Consider the following 15,181-nt stretch of genomic DNA (forward strand, 5'->3'; position numbering starts at 1 on the left):
ATCATTAGGTGCTTCAAAGCCCTGTACTGTGTTTGCTGGATCTGGCAGAGAGAGAAGAGTTAACATGGAGGCATGAAGGCTCTCACAGGCAAAGTCAGGTCCCAGCTTCTGCCTACGTTCTATTGACTAAAAACATGTAAGACATCTAAATGCAAGAGACTGGGAAGTGCAATTTAGCTGGAAGGAAAGGTCACTTTTGATGAGCACCTGCCATATCTACGAGGTAGTATATTCCCATGTGAGTAAATATTCTCAGACAATGTGACTTTAAACGATTGCATAGATAGTTCCTGCCTACTCTGATACTCATATCCCTGGTTCTCGAATTGCTAACTATGTGCTCCAGCTTTCATTTCTGCTTGTGGAACTATCTCTTTAATTTTCCATTTCCTCTTTCTATCCATTTCTTGGTCCTGTTCTCTCTTCTTCCTTCAACATCTCACCATAGTGTTAGTGAGAAGTTTTCTACTCTAAATCTGTGGCCACAGAAACCGGTTAGCTCCAAAAGCTGATATGCATGTGAAAGAATGGGAAATAGAAAGAATTTTTGAAACCTGCCAACCACTCACCTTTTTTTGGTCAGTTAATAGCTTCCTTAATTGGGAAATCATCCTGTTCTCAAATCATCAACTTTAAATGAAACGGACTCCACCTAGAAGTCAGAGATAAAACCTATGTCTGGTTAATTAAGACATCATATTTTCCTCTCCAGTTATTTCAAGCGAAAGAGAGTCTGTGAGAGAGTGGCTGGCCCTTAGAAGAAACAAAGCAGGAGAAATCCAAAACAGTTTGGATTAGGCTTCTGTCTCTTTCAACAAAGAGTTCCAACTAATAATAAATATGGAAACAAGCAGGGAGCAATTCAGGTTTCATGAATTCAAAGAGATACCACTCCAGAAAAGGAAAACAAAGCAGCATCTAGGAAACAGCAGAACATGTCAAAAAGCATTCTTAACTGAGCAACTCAGTAAACTGAAAGAGTAAAGCAAAAGAGGAAGAGGTTTGGGTCAAGTCTGTTGTAGAGCAGATAAAGTCTCAAAGTTGGTTCAGTAGTTAATTCCAAGATTATTGAATATCTGCCATGGTATCCTTGTAGGTACAGCCAGGTAAGTCTCACCAGTTAAAACACAGGCATGTTCCTAAAGGGTCAACAGAGCCACTTTGTATATTTTGTGGACAGATTAGGCTTTCTGTCTTAGGTTAAGAAAAACTTTAATAGGGTGATCCATCTCATCCTGAGCAAAGGTTGAGTGTGGACTTGGCAAGAAGATCAGCTACCAACTGTCCAGGTGAAAGAGTGATTCCCCAAAGAAAGTTGTGGAAAGGCAGAATGGATTCTTCCTTGCCACCACCTCAGTGCTTAGATACATTCCTGGGTCATGGGCTCGGGAAGGGCTTTCTTCTTACATAGATTACCAGATGAAAGGGAACAGGTGATAGCTTACACTTAAAATCTGGCTGATAGTACCTTTTAGACGGTTTAAACCTTGACGACGAAATTGTCATGTTACTTTTTGATTACACAAGGGGTGGGAATTTATACTTTTGCAGTAGAACACTTCTCCGTTCTTAGAAAACCATACCAATGGGTTACTAATACAAGTGCTTTGTAGAAATTATAATCAAAAATGGAGGCATCTCAGAAGCTGTGTAATTAAGGTGCTAAACTTCTTGATGTGCTAACATGAATGTTTGTTGATGATGGGCTAGCTACATCTCTGAATGTGATGTTTCCTTCAGAGAAGGTTTAATTTCCAAGTATGGTTTTAGAGCAACGTGCCTCCAAAATATCTTCCTTTGGACTATTCTGTCACAAGAGAACAACATTTGTCAACATCATCAACAATTTCCATGTTGTAAAATCTAAGCATCAATTTCTGTCCTCTTTCAAATAATAAATAATAGCATTTGACACTGGGGTCACCCTTTCCTTCCTGAAATACTCCTCTCTTCTGAATTCCGCATCATTTAGAAGGCCTTGTATTGCGTTACTAGCATCTGGCTTACAAAATAAAAGATACTTGTGGTGGCACCTGAGTGGCTCAGTTGGTTAAGCGTCCAAATCTTGATTTCAGCTCAGGTCATGATCTTGGGGTTGTGAAATTGAGTCCTGCATCCAGCTCTGAGCTAGCAGGGAGTCTGGGATTGTCTCTCTCCCTGCCCCTCTGCCCCTCCTCCCCCACTCTCTCCCCCACTCTCTAAACAAACAAACAAACAAATAAATAAGGGCTTTATGGCTTATACAAATGTGAAAAGTTCAGAGGTAGCACAGGATGGGTTCAAGCAGAGTTTAGTCCAGGTTTTGGCTCCATGTATATACAGTTATTTCAGCTCTGCCTTTCTCCAAGAGTCAGCTTCCTCCATAGCTCTGCTCTTTATGGTTACAAGATAGCTTCCAGCCACATCTAGGGTTAATAGCTTATTCATTTATAACCAGTAAGAAAAGACAGCTTTTCTTTAACTGTGGAAAAATAAAAACTTATGTTTCATATTGATTGGAACAGACTAGAATGGAATTTTGTATAATGTTTTGCACTACTTGACTTAAGGTATCTACTTCTCCAACTACATTTCACCCCATGCTCCACATTCCCACTGAGCCCCAGAAACATTGTCCAAGCTTGTTCCCATGAGCCCTTCCTTCAGCTTTAAGTACTCTTCCTCCAGATAGTTGTGTAAATGGCTGCTTCTTACTTCTAGTGCCAAGCTCAAATATCACCTCTGGTAGTGAATATGGTGGGTGCCTACCCATATTCCCTTTGCTATGCTCGTGCACCCATCCTTAGCTGTCGAGTGTATTGGCTATTAATAGCTCACCCCTGCCACCTTTTCCAAAGAATTGCCCTCAGCCCCATAGCGTAAGAGGTTATGCTCCTCTCACCAGGGGAAGGAGTGAAGCCAGTGACTGAATGACAGGGAAATACAACTTGCTTCAAGTTGGTACCAGTTGTCTGGGGTAATTCATATTCTAGAGCTCTTGGTGGGACCAGGCTTAAGGGCCCCACATCTGACACCACATCCCTGCTTTGCTTTGTTTCCCTGGCCTCTTTCCCCCTATTTCCCCTTGTCCTAAGAACATACATTCGATAAATCACTCAGGAATCCCCATTTCAGCTCTGCTTTTAAGAAATTCTGTAACAGCTTCCTCCTCAGAGAGGCTTTCTTGACAACCAAGTCTAGGGTCGCACTCTACCCTCTCACCATTCTCTATCCCATTACTCTCTTTTATTTTTCCCTAACACGTACCATTCTGAAATTATGTTTGTTTATTTATTTATTTACTCTTAAAAATTTGTCTCCTAGTCATGTAATCAGCGCATGACAAACATACATATGCTTGGAACAGCACTTGCCTGTGCGTGTCACACAGTCAGTATTGGTCGAATGAATGGCACGTTGGCTTTCGTGGATGAGGAAAATGTTTTTTCTCTCTGGACTTCAATCTCTTAAGGCTGGCCTCTGAGGTGAGCAGATGCTTTTGAGCATAGCTGCAAGTGAAGGGGAAAAAGTGATGTATGCCAATGGGACATAGGCTAAGAGCATGGCAGGGAGTTATTCCTAGATCTTGCTAGGAAGTCAGGCTTGTAATGAGTGTGGCACATCCTGTAAGCGAGGCCTGAGGAATTCCCAAGTCACATAGCCTCTAAACTGCCAGCCCAGAGACTCCAAGTGAGAGCCTAAGGGCCAAATTGGCTTGGAGACATTCTGTTTAGCTCACATTGTTTGTGAATTTGCCATTATGTTTGCCAGTATTTAAAAAAAAAAAAAATAGCTCTGTGATGCCACATAAATATCTCAATTTTCTGCCTCTCAGAGAAAGATGGCATCAGTCCCATGGGGCCACAGTCAGCTGGAACTAAGGAACTTCTGTGCCCTTTCGACTGGGTGTGAATTTTCTGTGTCAGCCCATCCCCACCAGGCTTTCTCCTTTTATATATGATGCTTGAACCCTGTAGGCCTTTGAATAGTAATCCTAAGTAGTGATCAGTTGAAAAATCTTCTTTTATAATTCTGGTTCCCTTCCTTAACCAAACTTTGTAGACTTTTCAGCTTGTCTCGAGCTGTGTTGTAACTAAGAGAAAGACTAGAGTGGTAAAGGGACAACAGGTCTGGGCGGAGGAAACACTGGGGCTGAAACCCAGCAGGAACTCTGTCCCAACAATGTACCCTGAGGCCAGGCAACTGAAAAGAATGGTGTCCCTTTCAAATCTCCCTCTTTGTAATTCAAGGACAAAGGGCAGGCCACAGGTAGAAGTTAGGGCCATGAGAGAGCAATAGGCCCTAAGGCCGGCATGGTGGTAGCAAGAAGAGTCCCTGCTGGAAGCTCTTGGCGTAACATTGCAGCAACTCATGGGTGGATCAGTCCTTTGGCACCAAATTCAACAGAAGCCCAGTCAGTGACTCCGATGGATAAGGGCAGCCTAAAGGAATCTCCCCCAAAAGGAAAGTTGGACATCAAGCCAGGAGCAGATCTCAGGTTTAACTGTTACGTGATCTCAGTAGGACCCAGAAGCAGAGTGACCTAGAGGGATTCTGGTTTTATTTGATTTTTAGGCAACTTTTCAATTTCACTTACTCTGCAGATCTCACCTTGAGATATACACAGCTGACTTAAGAATACTTGCTCCGAATAATAGCTTTACCTTCTGCAGTGACTGATATTGCCATTGCATTGAATAGATCCACTTAATTTTCTGAATAATGCTAAGCATAGACCAAGATGAACTGCCAAGTGGAAAAAATCCGACTCTTGAGGGATTTGGGACACTGGTCACACAGTCAAGTACACTGGCTTTATGCCCTTGTCTCCAGAGCTCATTTTATTTCTTGCCCTTTGATCTAGGGTTTCTCTCATCTGATTCTTGAAGGGATCTACGATGTGTCTTATCAGACTGACTCCTTGTCAGCAGAACGGCCGTGTAGTGTCTCTGTGAGGTCTTCCTTCCGGTCCCGAATGCATCTTTACTCTCCCACTTGTGGCCATGTCAGACAATCACATTCCTACACATCTTGGGGAGAATGCTAGGCAACCAATGCCCACAATAAGCCAAGTGTGAGAACATTTTGCAAGATTTTTATTACCCATACTAAATGAAGGAAATGGAGAGATTATTAAGAATAGCTTCTTTGGGGACCCCAATAGCTCCATGGGGATCCCCAATTGAACAAGCTCTGATAAACTGAGAGAATTTTAGGGTCTCTTGAGAAGAGAGGGAGGTTGTTATGGCTTGAATTATGCCCCCCCCAATTTTTATGTTGAAGTCCTAACACCACCCCCCACCCCTGCCGCCCAGACTTCAGAATGTGACCTTATTTGGAAATAAGGTCTTTGTAGATATAATTAGTTGAGTGAGGATGTCATACTGAACTAGGGTGGGTCCCTAATCCAATATGACTGTTATTGATGAGGCAACAGAGGGCAAGCTGAGGACAAAGCAGAAGCTGACACCCCACCACCCCCACCCCCAAATGAGGGATCTATGTGACATTCCTCAGGCACCCCTGGCTGCCCTAAAGGAAAAACAGTTAACTTATGGAGATCACAATCCTACAAGACATGAGTCTCCCTCAGTTTACAAATGTCTTAGCAATCTACAAGAACAAAGCATTCCTATCATCAATAACCTAGCTTCCAGAAGGGAATGTAGATAAAATTAAATGCCCTTATAACTTGCAGCCTATTGACAGATACTTGAAGCAGGCAGAGTATAATGTTCCTCCAGAAATTTCCCAACTATCTCCATGTTAACGCCTTACTAGATGATGGCAAGGCCTCCGGTATCTTGTAGGTCCTCTTTAGCATATGAAAGTTCTTTTGAAACCTCCCTTTTTCCTTCCTCCCCCAACCCCATAGTATATAATCAGCCACCCCTCACGACCCCGGAGCAGCAGCTCTTTCTGTTCCCAGGTCCTGTCCCCATGCTTTAATAAACCACCATTTTGCACCAAACATGTCTCAAGAATTCTTTCTTAGTCATCGGCTCCGGACTTCACTTATATTCTAAAACTTCATCAGTATCTTTATAAAAAGAATGCCATGTGAAGAGACAGTCGGGCACACAGGGAGAAGAATGCCATGCAAAGATTGGAGTTATACTGTCATAAGCCAAGGAACTAACCAAAACTAGAAGAGAGGCCTGGAGCAGATCATTCACTAGTACTTCTACCAAGAGCTTGGCCCTGCCGGCACCTTGATTTCAGATTTCTGGCCTCCAGAACTGTGAGACAACTAATTTCTGTTGTTCTAAGCTACCCAGCTTGTGATACTTTCTTACAAGAGCCCTAAGAAACTAATGCAGAGGTGTTTTGAGTTTCCCTCCACTCAATTCTCTATTAGGTGAGAGGCATAGTTTGGGTACTGTGGGAAAACATGAAGAGAAATAAAACACGATTGCTTCCTTCAGTACCTTTGCTGGGGAGCACAAATAATAAGACAATAATAAATAAGTGTTATGTGAAAATAAAAGTAACTTGTTGTCAATGAGCAAAACAGAGCATGACATACCAGCCTCCCAGAACCATTCCCTTCTTTTCAGTGTCCCTTTCTCATCACTCCACACAGGGTCTTCATGCAGTCATGCTCCTACCCACCGCCACTGAGGAAATGTCCTACTCGCCCTAGGTTCTAGCCCCAAATTGGACAAATCAAAGACTACCTCCGAGTCTTGATTTTTTTTTATTTGAAAAAAAAAATGAGAATAATGACACTTCTCCATTCTATCTCACAGCACTGGAGTGAGGATCAAATTAGAGAGAATAACTGAAGGCATTTTGAAAACCTTTAATATAGCTTAAAATATTCATTGTTACCAATGGTCTAATATGTTTACATCCAGTGAAATACTTCCCTTTTACTGAGAGCCTTTTGCAGAGCTGCTACCCTCACCCAAATGGAGAAGTTTGAAATCCCTGCATTTGTTTAGCCCCCTATAGAGATTTATACAGTTCACAAATCAAGTCATCTGACTTAATTTTTACCACGATTTAGTGAGCTATGCATTTTATGCCCATTTTGAAGATGAAAACACTAAGCTCAGAGAAATGAAGTGGTTTGCTCATAAATAGTTGGAGGTATGATGTGAGGCTAACTCCAACATTGCATTTGTCAACTCCTAGTAAGGGGGATATTTTGGATCACCCATCCTTTTCTATGTTTTTAAAAATAAACCCTTAATGCCGGCAACTATAATGTCCTCCGTTACTGATGAAAAAGTACGATTTTGACCTTACAAGCCCTCTGGTGATACGTAAAGATTATATCTATGTTTCCAGACATACCATAAAGAACCACGTTCTATCAAGAAAAAAAAATTTTTTTAAAGAAATACAGCTTAAAAAAAGCACAAAAAATGATGGTGTATGGTCAAAGCTTAACAAAATCTACCATTTGGATGAGCCTATTGTTCTCTGAGTGCATCAATTTCCTTGAGGAAAGAAACCAATTTAGGGTTACTTCTGGAACAAATATGCTCTGAGATATGAGAGAGAAAACAACGAAAATTGAGACACTTTGTCTTGTTCTTGTGGATAACCTTGAGTTTCAGACAGAATTTTGAAAAAGAAAAGGTATTATTTCATAAATATTGTGCCCGGTTCTTTCTGTCTTGAGTTGTGAAAGCCAGGCACAAGTGGTCACTCTGCCTTGGACTCCTTCTGCAAGGTGCAGAAAGCATGAATCATGTATTTGTCAATATATTTTGATTATCCACATCCTGCTCTTGGGTTTGAGTTGTGAGTAAGTGGGCATGAAACAAATGAAAAGCCAAGCTTTTATCTTAGCATCTGGAGAGAAACTCCGATTCCCAGAGCACATCATCTTCCCCCCCATCGTGTCTGCTTGGCACTCTTGTACAGAACGTGCTTCCAGTCCCTCCCCACTCCTATGCAACATCCTGTGAGACAGAAATGCTCATCTTAGGCTCCACTAAAAATTCCTTTAAATATAACAACATCTAAACAGTGCAGTCTGCCAGCGAAAGGCCCTGCACGGCCAGCCTAATCATCCCATCCAGCCTCCTCTCTGTTCCTAAGCACACATGAGAGTCCATCTGCAACACCCGCTCACTCCTCCAAACACATCATGGTAGCTACACCTCCATGATCTTCTAGTGATGCGCCCTCTGCCTCTGTGCAATTCAATGTCTTCTCTCTGTCTCTGACTTTCCTTCTGACAAGAAGAATTAATTTAATGTGGAGGATATCTTTCTGCTTGCATATCAACTATGACCCTGCATTCTCCCATTAATTATTTATTGAGTTCCTAATCTATGTTAGGCCTTGGAGATAGCATGGAGAGCAAAAGATATGCCTCACAACATTTACAGTTCGGTGGGAAAAAATAAGTTAATATCAAAGTTATAAACAAACAAATTAATGCCTAATTGCAAATTATGATAAATCATATGTAAAAGTGAAACTGTACAGTGGTATACTTACATCAGGAATGATTGTGAATATCTGTTGATATGCAGAATTTGCTGCCCAAATGAGAGATTCTATATACATGAAGTTCTTTCTTTCTTTCTTTCTTTCTTTCTTTTTATTTTTGCTCTGATGACATTCTTTCTATAGCTATTTTTATTTCTATTTGTCTTCTCTTCTAAACCGTGAGTTTCTCAAGAGCAGAGACTATGCCTAATTCATTTTTGTATCTCTGTAGTATAGTAAAAGGCCTGCATATAGCTTAACAGATGTTGAATGAAGTAATGAATGGGCAAATATTGTAACTTCTGAAAAAGTCCACCATTTGAACTTCTCAAAGCACCTATACAACTCTTTGATAGCATCTCTCACAACCTCAAGTGATTTCTCTGTTCACTTCTTTATCTGTCACCTGCATGTATGAAGAGCTCCAAGAAGGCAGAATCCATTTAGCTCTTTTCCCCACCATATTCCTAATACCTGCCACATAATACATTCTCAATAAATATTTACTTGACAAACTGCCTAACTTACCAAATGAAAGAGTGTTTCTGAATTACCTCAAAAGCTCTGTTGTGAATCCCAAGATGTAGGTTAACATTACCCTTCTGCTACTAACTGTCTGGGGAGAATTTGACCAGTCACTTCACGTTTCTAGCTGCAGCTTCCCCATCTATACAATGAAGGGGTTTCAAGCATGTATTTTCTTTCTTCCCAGTGCCAGGACTCTCTAATATATCCCATTAAACCAATAAAAGTTGAGTGCGACCTGTTATTAGAACTTAGACTTGTGTTTTTCACACAAGTATGTCAATTCACTGCAGGACGTTTACTTAATGAAATCCTCAAACCCTTACAAAATCTTACAAACAAACCCTTACAAATCTTACAAAACAAAAAAAGTTTTGTAAGAATGTGTAAGGTGTTCCCTAAAAGGGTCAAAAAGAAAGTAGCATCACAGAAAGAAACCCACCAGGATGAAGTGAACCTCCAATAACTATTAAGATTTTAAAAATGTCAATAGGAGTGCAGGCAGAAAGTAAAAATTTAGGCGCACCTGGGTGGCTGGTTGGTTGGGTGTCTGCCTTCAGCTTGGGTTATGATCCCAGGTCATGGGAAGAAGCCCCCAGTCATGATCCTGGGTCATGGGAAGGAGCCCCCAGGCATGATCCTGGAGTCCTGGGAAGGAGCCCCTCCTCTTCAGGCTCCCTGCTCAGCAGGAAGTCTGCTTCTCCCTCTCCCTCTGCCCCTCCCCACCTCTTGTACTCACCCTCTCCACTCACTCTCTCTCTTTCAAATAAATAAATAAAATCTTTTAAAAAAAGACAAGAAAGTAAAAATTTAGTTTTATATTTATTGGAATTCTGAGAACAATTACAATCTCTGGTTGACTTGAGGAACGCAGCTAACTATTTGTCAACGGGAATAACGTCAGAAAACTTCAGAGCCTCAGAGTCAGGAGGATCTTTAGAAACCATCAAGACTAATGAATTCCTTTATTTTCCAGATGGGGAAGCTGAAGCCCAAAGAGCTGAGATGACTTGCGTTGGGTTATGTAAAGAGGCTGTGGCAGATTTAGGGATGCAATCCACATAATTCTGGTTTTTCTGCTATCCCACTGCAACTGGAATTGAGAATTAATATGCCTTTAGATTAATGGTGATATACTAATTTCCACCCTGCATTCAAGGAGATAGGTATGCTCCTCAAATCCCTTCTTTAATCTTTGAGAAGCAGTCCAATAGACTGATGATATCTGTCAGAAAGAAGGCTTTCATCTGTGACATTTATTCTCATGCACACTTTTGTTGGCTTTGTGCCCAAGAACTTCATTTGGATTCATAAACCTGTTCATAAATGTGTATAATTCTACCTTTATCTTGACTTTATAAAATAAAAACATTCTCCCAAAGCTGTTGCATTAAATGTTATGGCTTTTGAAAACTGTCAAACGCTCTGGAAGATCATGACAATATCTTCATTGGCAGCCCAGAGATTAAAAAAAAAAAAAAAAAGCCTGGAGAGAAATAAGACTTGTGTTCTCCAGGGAAAATATCTTATCTGGTTTGCCTGTTTTATATTTTACAATACAGAAAATTGTCTGAAAAATATAATAAAAGCCATATATAAATTCCCAGAATAAATAAATACTGGTATTTTATCATATTTGCTTTAGCTCATTTTTCAACATTAAAAAATGACAAATTTGAAGTTTCTTTTATGCTTTTCCTAAATCTATTCTCTTTCTCCCTTTCCACCTACAACCCTTATGAATACTTTTGTGTGTTTCCATCCCGTCCATGTCTTTATCCTTTTACTGCACAGTATATCATCTGATAAATATGTATTTCATATGAATGGCATCCTACAGTGCCAATTATTCTGCACTTGTTTTCTGTTGCATAAAATCTATAAGCTATAAATAGAAAAATAATTTAGGTAATCACCATGAGTAACTTAATTTTGATAAAGATAAAAATATCTGAAAATAGTTTTCAAAATGATCCATTGTGATGACTCTGACATTGAGGTCATACTTGAAGAGTCAATACCTTGTATTTCCTTAGCACAGTGGGGAAAGGTGCAAGCAAAATGACCCTTGTTAAATACTGATGTGCAAGTTGCTGTGCTAAGCACTTTATCTGTTATTTTACCTAATCACAATCCCAGCTACAAATTAGGTATTAGAGTGCCGTATTATTGGTGAAAAAAAAAACTGAGCTTCAGAGAAATTAAGGTACTTCGCGAAGTCATACAGCTATTTAGATGCGGTCAACTGTAGTGATGATGAGTACAGGATCTAGAGCCAGATGACTTACACTCACATTCTAACTTTACCCCATTAGTTGTAGGACCTCGGATAAGTTACTTCACTTCTCTGTGCCTGCTTCCTCTCATTTACAAATGGAGTTTACAATAGTATCTACCACAAAGGGTTATTTTGAAGAATTTTTTTTTAAAAAGATTTTATTTACTTATTTATTTGAGATAGAGTGAAAGCACATGCACGAGCAGGAGGAGAGGCAGAGAGCGAATCTTTATGCGGAGCCCCTCTGGGGGGCTTGACCTCCGGAATTGGAGATCAAGCCCTGAGCCGAAATCAAGAGTCAGTCGCTCAACCGACTGAGCCACCTAGGCGCCCCACAAAGGGTTATTTTGAAGATTAAATGAGTTATAGATTTGTACATGAAACCCTGAGAACCATGGAATTTATAAGCCCTATATAAAGGAATCCTATTAGCATTATTATTATTATCAGATCCCCACTCCCGTCTTCCTTTAAAATAACACCTAAACAAACAAATAATGAAAAACAGACACTAAATGAGAATGAGGAATGAAGATAAAAATAGCAATTGAGCCAAACAGCGCTCTCTAAGCTTCTTGAGAGGGAGACAAAGAAGGAGACATGGCAGGCCCCATGTCTCTTCATTTCTAAATGCCCACAGTGCACTAATGCATCAGGAAAAGCATTCTCAAACGCTTAGAAATGCAAGGATCTGTATTGAGCAAAGTAACAAAACATGTCCTCGAATGTGATTTAACAAAACTGAAGAGGTTTCTTCATGTGGTTTGCTCTTGGTGAAATCTGAGGGATTTCATTCAATAAAAGTTGCTGAATTTGGATGAGGCACAGGGTCATCGGTATCTGAGGGGTTTCATTCAATAAAAGCTGCTGAATTTGGACAAGGCATAGGGTCATAGGTCCGTATTCTGCAGCTTTTAGGTGCCTGGCCACATTCATGGGAAAGCTTGGAGAAGCTCGAGCATTTTAAGGGACTGTATAGAATAGAGCAACCTTCATAGATGAAGTGTTTCTGACAGCAGCGGAATAAAAATTCAGGTTTGAAGTCTTGTATGAGGATGGAGAAAAGCGAAAAAAAAAAAAAAAACCCTGCTCATTATAGCACCACGGTAAGAATTAAATCTCAATAGCCACGATCTGTGGATAAGACTGACAAAGCAGGCATGGAGGTAGCTGATGCTGATCTTGCTGCACAGCCTGGACTCCCCACAGCGTGGGGATCTCTACGGCTGAGACAAGCCTTCTCACCTGAAACTTAAAAAAAAAAAAATGGACATGGGGAGCCCCACCTGGAAGGCAGCCCACGTTTGGGAATTTTGTGGATTAAGGAAAACCTTTTCTCAGGGAAAAGCTTCTTCTCTTCAGTCATATCTGTTTGGCCTGTCTGGGCAGCTGGGGGTGCTGCAAACACCTCAGGAAGGAGATTTGGACTTTAGGAGCCATGAGAGCAGGGATTGTTTTCTCATCGCTATATTGACAGTGTCGGGGCTTAATAAACAGTTACTGGGTGAATCTGTAAATTAGCAAATGAAACCCAGGAAAGCCGATCGCCAGTAGCACTTGGTAGACAAACACAGGAATAAGCGAGGGATAGTAACTCAAATATCCATCATGGCTATAGAAGTTAGAAGTGTGTATATGTAACTTTGCATTTCCCAAAATCATCCAGGCAAGCAGGAAGTTAAAGGGGAAAACGTGCAAAGATAGAATTTTCATAAATAAGGTACTGGATACATAGGTTAAATACAGCCCATGTAATAGGATATTAGACTATGGAACTCTGTTGTTCGAATAAGAAAATGCACATGCTATATTGCTAAACAAAAAAGTAGTTTGCAACAGTAGACTAAGTATGACTTCAAATTTGAAAATTGCAAAACATTTTCTGCGTATTTTACTTATAAAAGATTCCAGAAATGTTAAACGGTGCTTATTTCTGGATAGTGAGATTGCCAATTACCCTCTTTTTAACACTGTTCTTTGCCTAACGAAGCTCCCCTCCCTTGTACTCCATTTCTAATCAAAAGAGTAATAAAGCGATTTAAAGATAAAAATAAATCACTCTCTTGCTGTGGCCAAATGGTCTGTCTCTTGTTCTACTCCTGCCTAGGGAATCTTTAGGAAGTTTATTACACCCTATTACACCCAGTTCCCTTACTTGGAAAATAGAAATACTAATACTGATATGTGACCTTTCAAGTTTACAAGGCAGATGTGTGGATGAAATGGGATAATGCATAAGAAAGCATTTTGCAAATTACAAAATACCTCATATATATAACATTGCAGATGGGGATAGGCATTGAGATGAGGAGGAAAAGTGGGAGTGTGAGGAGAAAGGGAAGAGGTCCCTGGGTGGCTTAGTCAGTAGGCTTCCGACTCTTCAATTTGGCTCAGATCATGATCTCAGGGTCCTGAGACTGAGCCCTGCATCAGGCTCTGCCCTGAGCGCGGAGGCTGCTTGAGATCTCTCTCACCTTCTGCCCCTCCCCCTGCTTGTGCACACTCTCAAAAAAAAGGAAGATGAGAGGTAGGAGCAAATGAGGGTGGCCAGTGGTAATATCTGGAGACATCATTAGAATGATTCTCTTACTCTCTTACAGGAACTGTAAACTTTTGCATTATAGAATTGTGGAAATTATAAAGTATTAGATCCAAGACACTTTCATTCCTGCCAAAGTTATGCAAGAATGGCATGTGAGGCACCGTAAGAATTAGGCTGGGTCTTTGGCTGTTGTTTCTTTGTGCAGAGGATTGCAGGAAAAGAAAATACATTCCCTCGCCTTCCACCACCCTCCACACACACTCTGAGCTTATGTGAGTTCTGGATACGGGGTTGTGGTTGAACCGATAAATATTCTTCAATTAACTTCTTAAATTAAGTCCTGGCTAAAAAGAAAATAAAAATAAAAACAAAGCACAGCTTACCATAACAACTTCATTCCAAATCCTTAACATCTTCTGTGTCCTCCGTTTCCCATCAGCTTCTCTTATTGAGCCTCAGTGTCTTAGTTGAATAAGGAGCGTCCCCTAAATCACCCCATAAGTCCTTTTGAGCAGTCAAGTTCTATGACTGTGACTCCAGTGTTGTATAATTATGGTCTTCCCTTTCTACACATCTGTAAAATCGGGAATTGGATCGAAATGATCACTTTTCCAGTGACACAGACGTTCCACCGGCTGCTACCTTGATAAATCCTGCTCACTGTTTGCTGCTTTGGCTGACACGTTATAATATAATGCAGTTACTCTATTTTACCTTGGGGAAGTTTTTTAACCTTCATGAGTTTCAGTTTCTTCCCTTGTAATCTGGGATTAAAAGGAGTACCTGCTTTGGGTCATTGTGGAGTTCTATGAGATTCTCTACATAGAATGGGTAGGGCAGGGTCCAGCACAACCTACACGTACAATCTAAATTAGATGGGATCCTTGACCTGACAACTTTTGAATTTTTTACCTGAATTTTTCTGTAAGCTTAGCACACAAGCTATGAGAAGACTATCATCGAGAGATAGAGTTTGACTCCGAGACCCATTTCCTGATGCAAAACTCTGTCTATGGAACCACATCCCACACAATCTAAAGAGTGCCATGTTCTTCCATTAAATCTCAAGTAGCTAAAAAGGTTATTATTCTCGAACCTAGCTTTGGCTGCACTGGAACACATGAAAGCTAAATTCCCATTAAAGCTGCAAACTAAATAAAATAAACCCAAATTAATGTATTGTATTTTTACAAAAGGATAAATAGAGCATTTTATTAACACTTTTTTTTTTGCAGCAACAAAATGATAGTCCACATCTTTTCATTCAACAAAACAAAAGCTATGATCACATTACATCACTTTGAGACACAAAGCAAAGGATGTTTTTATTTTCTTAAGGTCAAGGATGGTTTGCATCTTTAAAACAAATGTTATGTTTTCTATTTGCAGTAGCAGGGCTTCCAGTCACT

This window comes from Eumetopias jubatus, unplaced genomic scaffold (genome assembly GCF_037043125.1).
Source record: "Eumetopias jubatus isolate StellerSeaLion01/CBP00866 unplaced genomic scaffold, mEumJub1_p1.0 scaffold_13, whole genome shotgun sequence".
Classification (NCBI taxonomy): domain Eukaryota; kingdom Metazoa; phylum Chordata; class Mammalia; order Carnivora; family Otariidae; genus Eumetopias; species Eumetopias jubatus.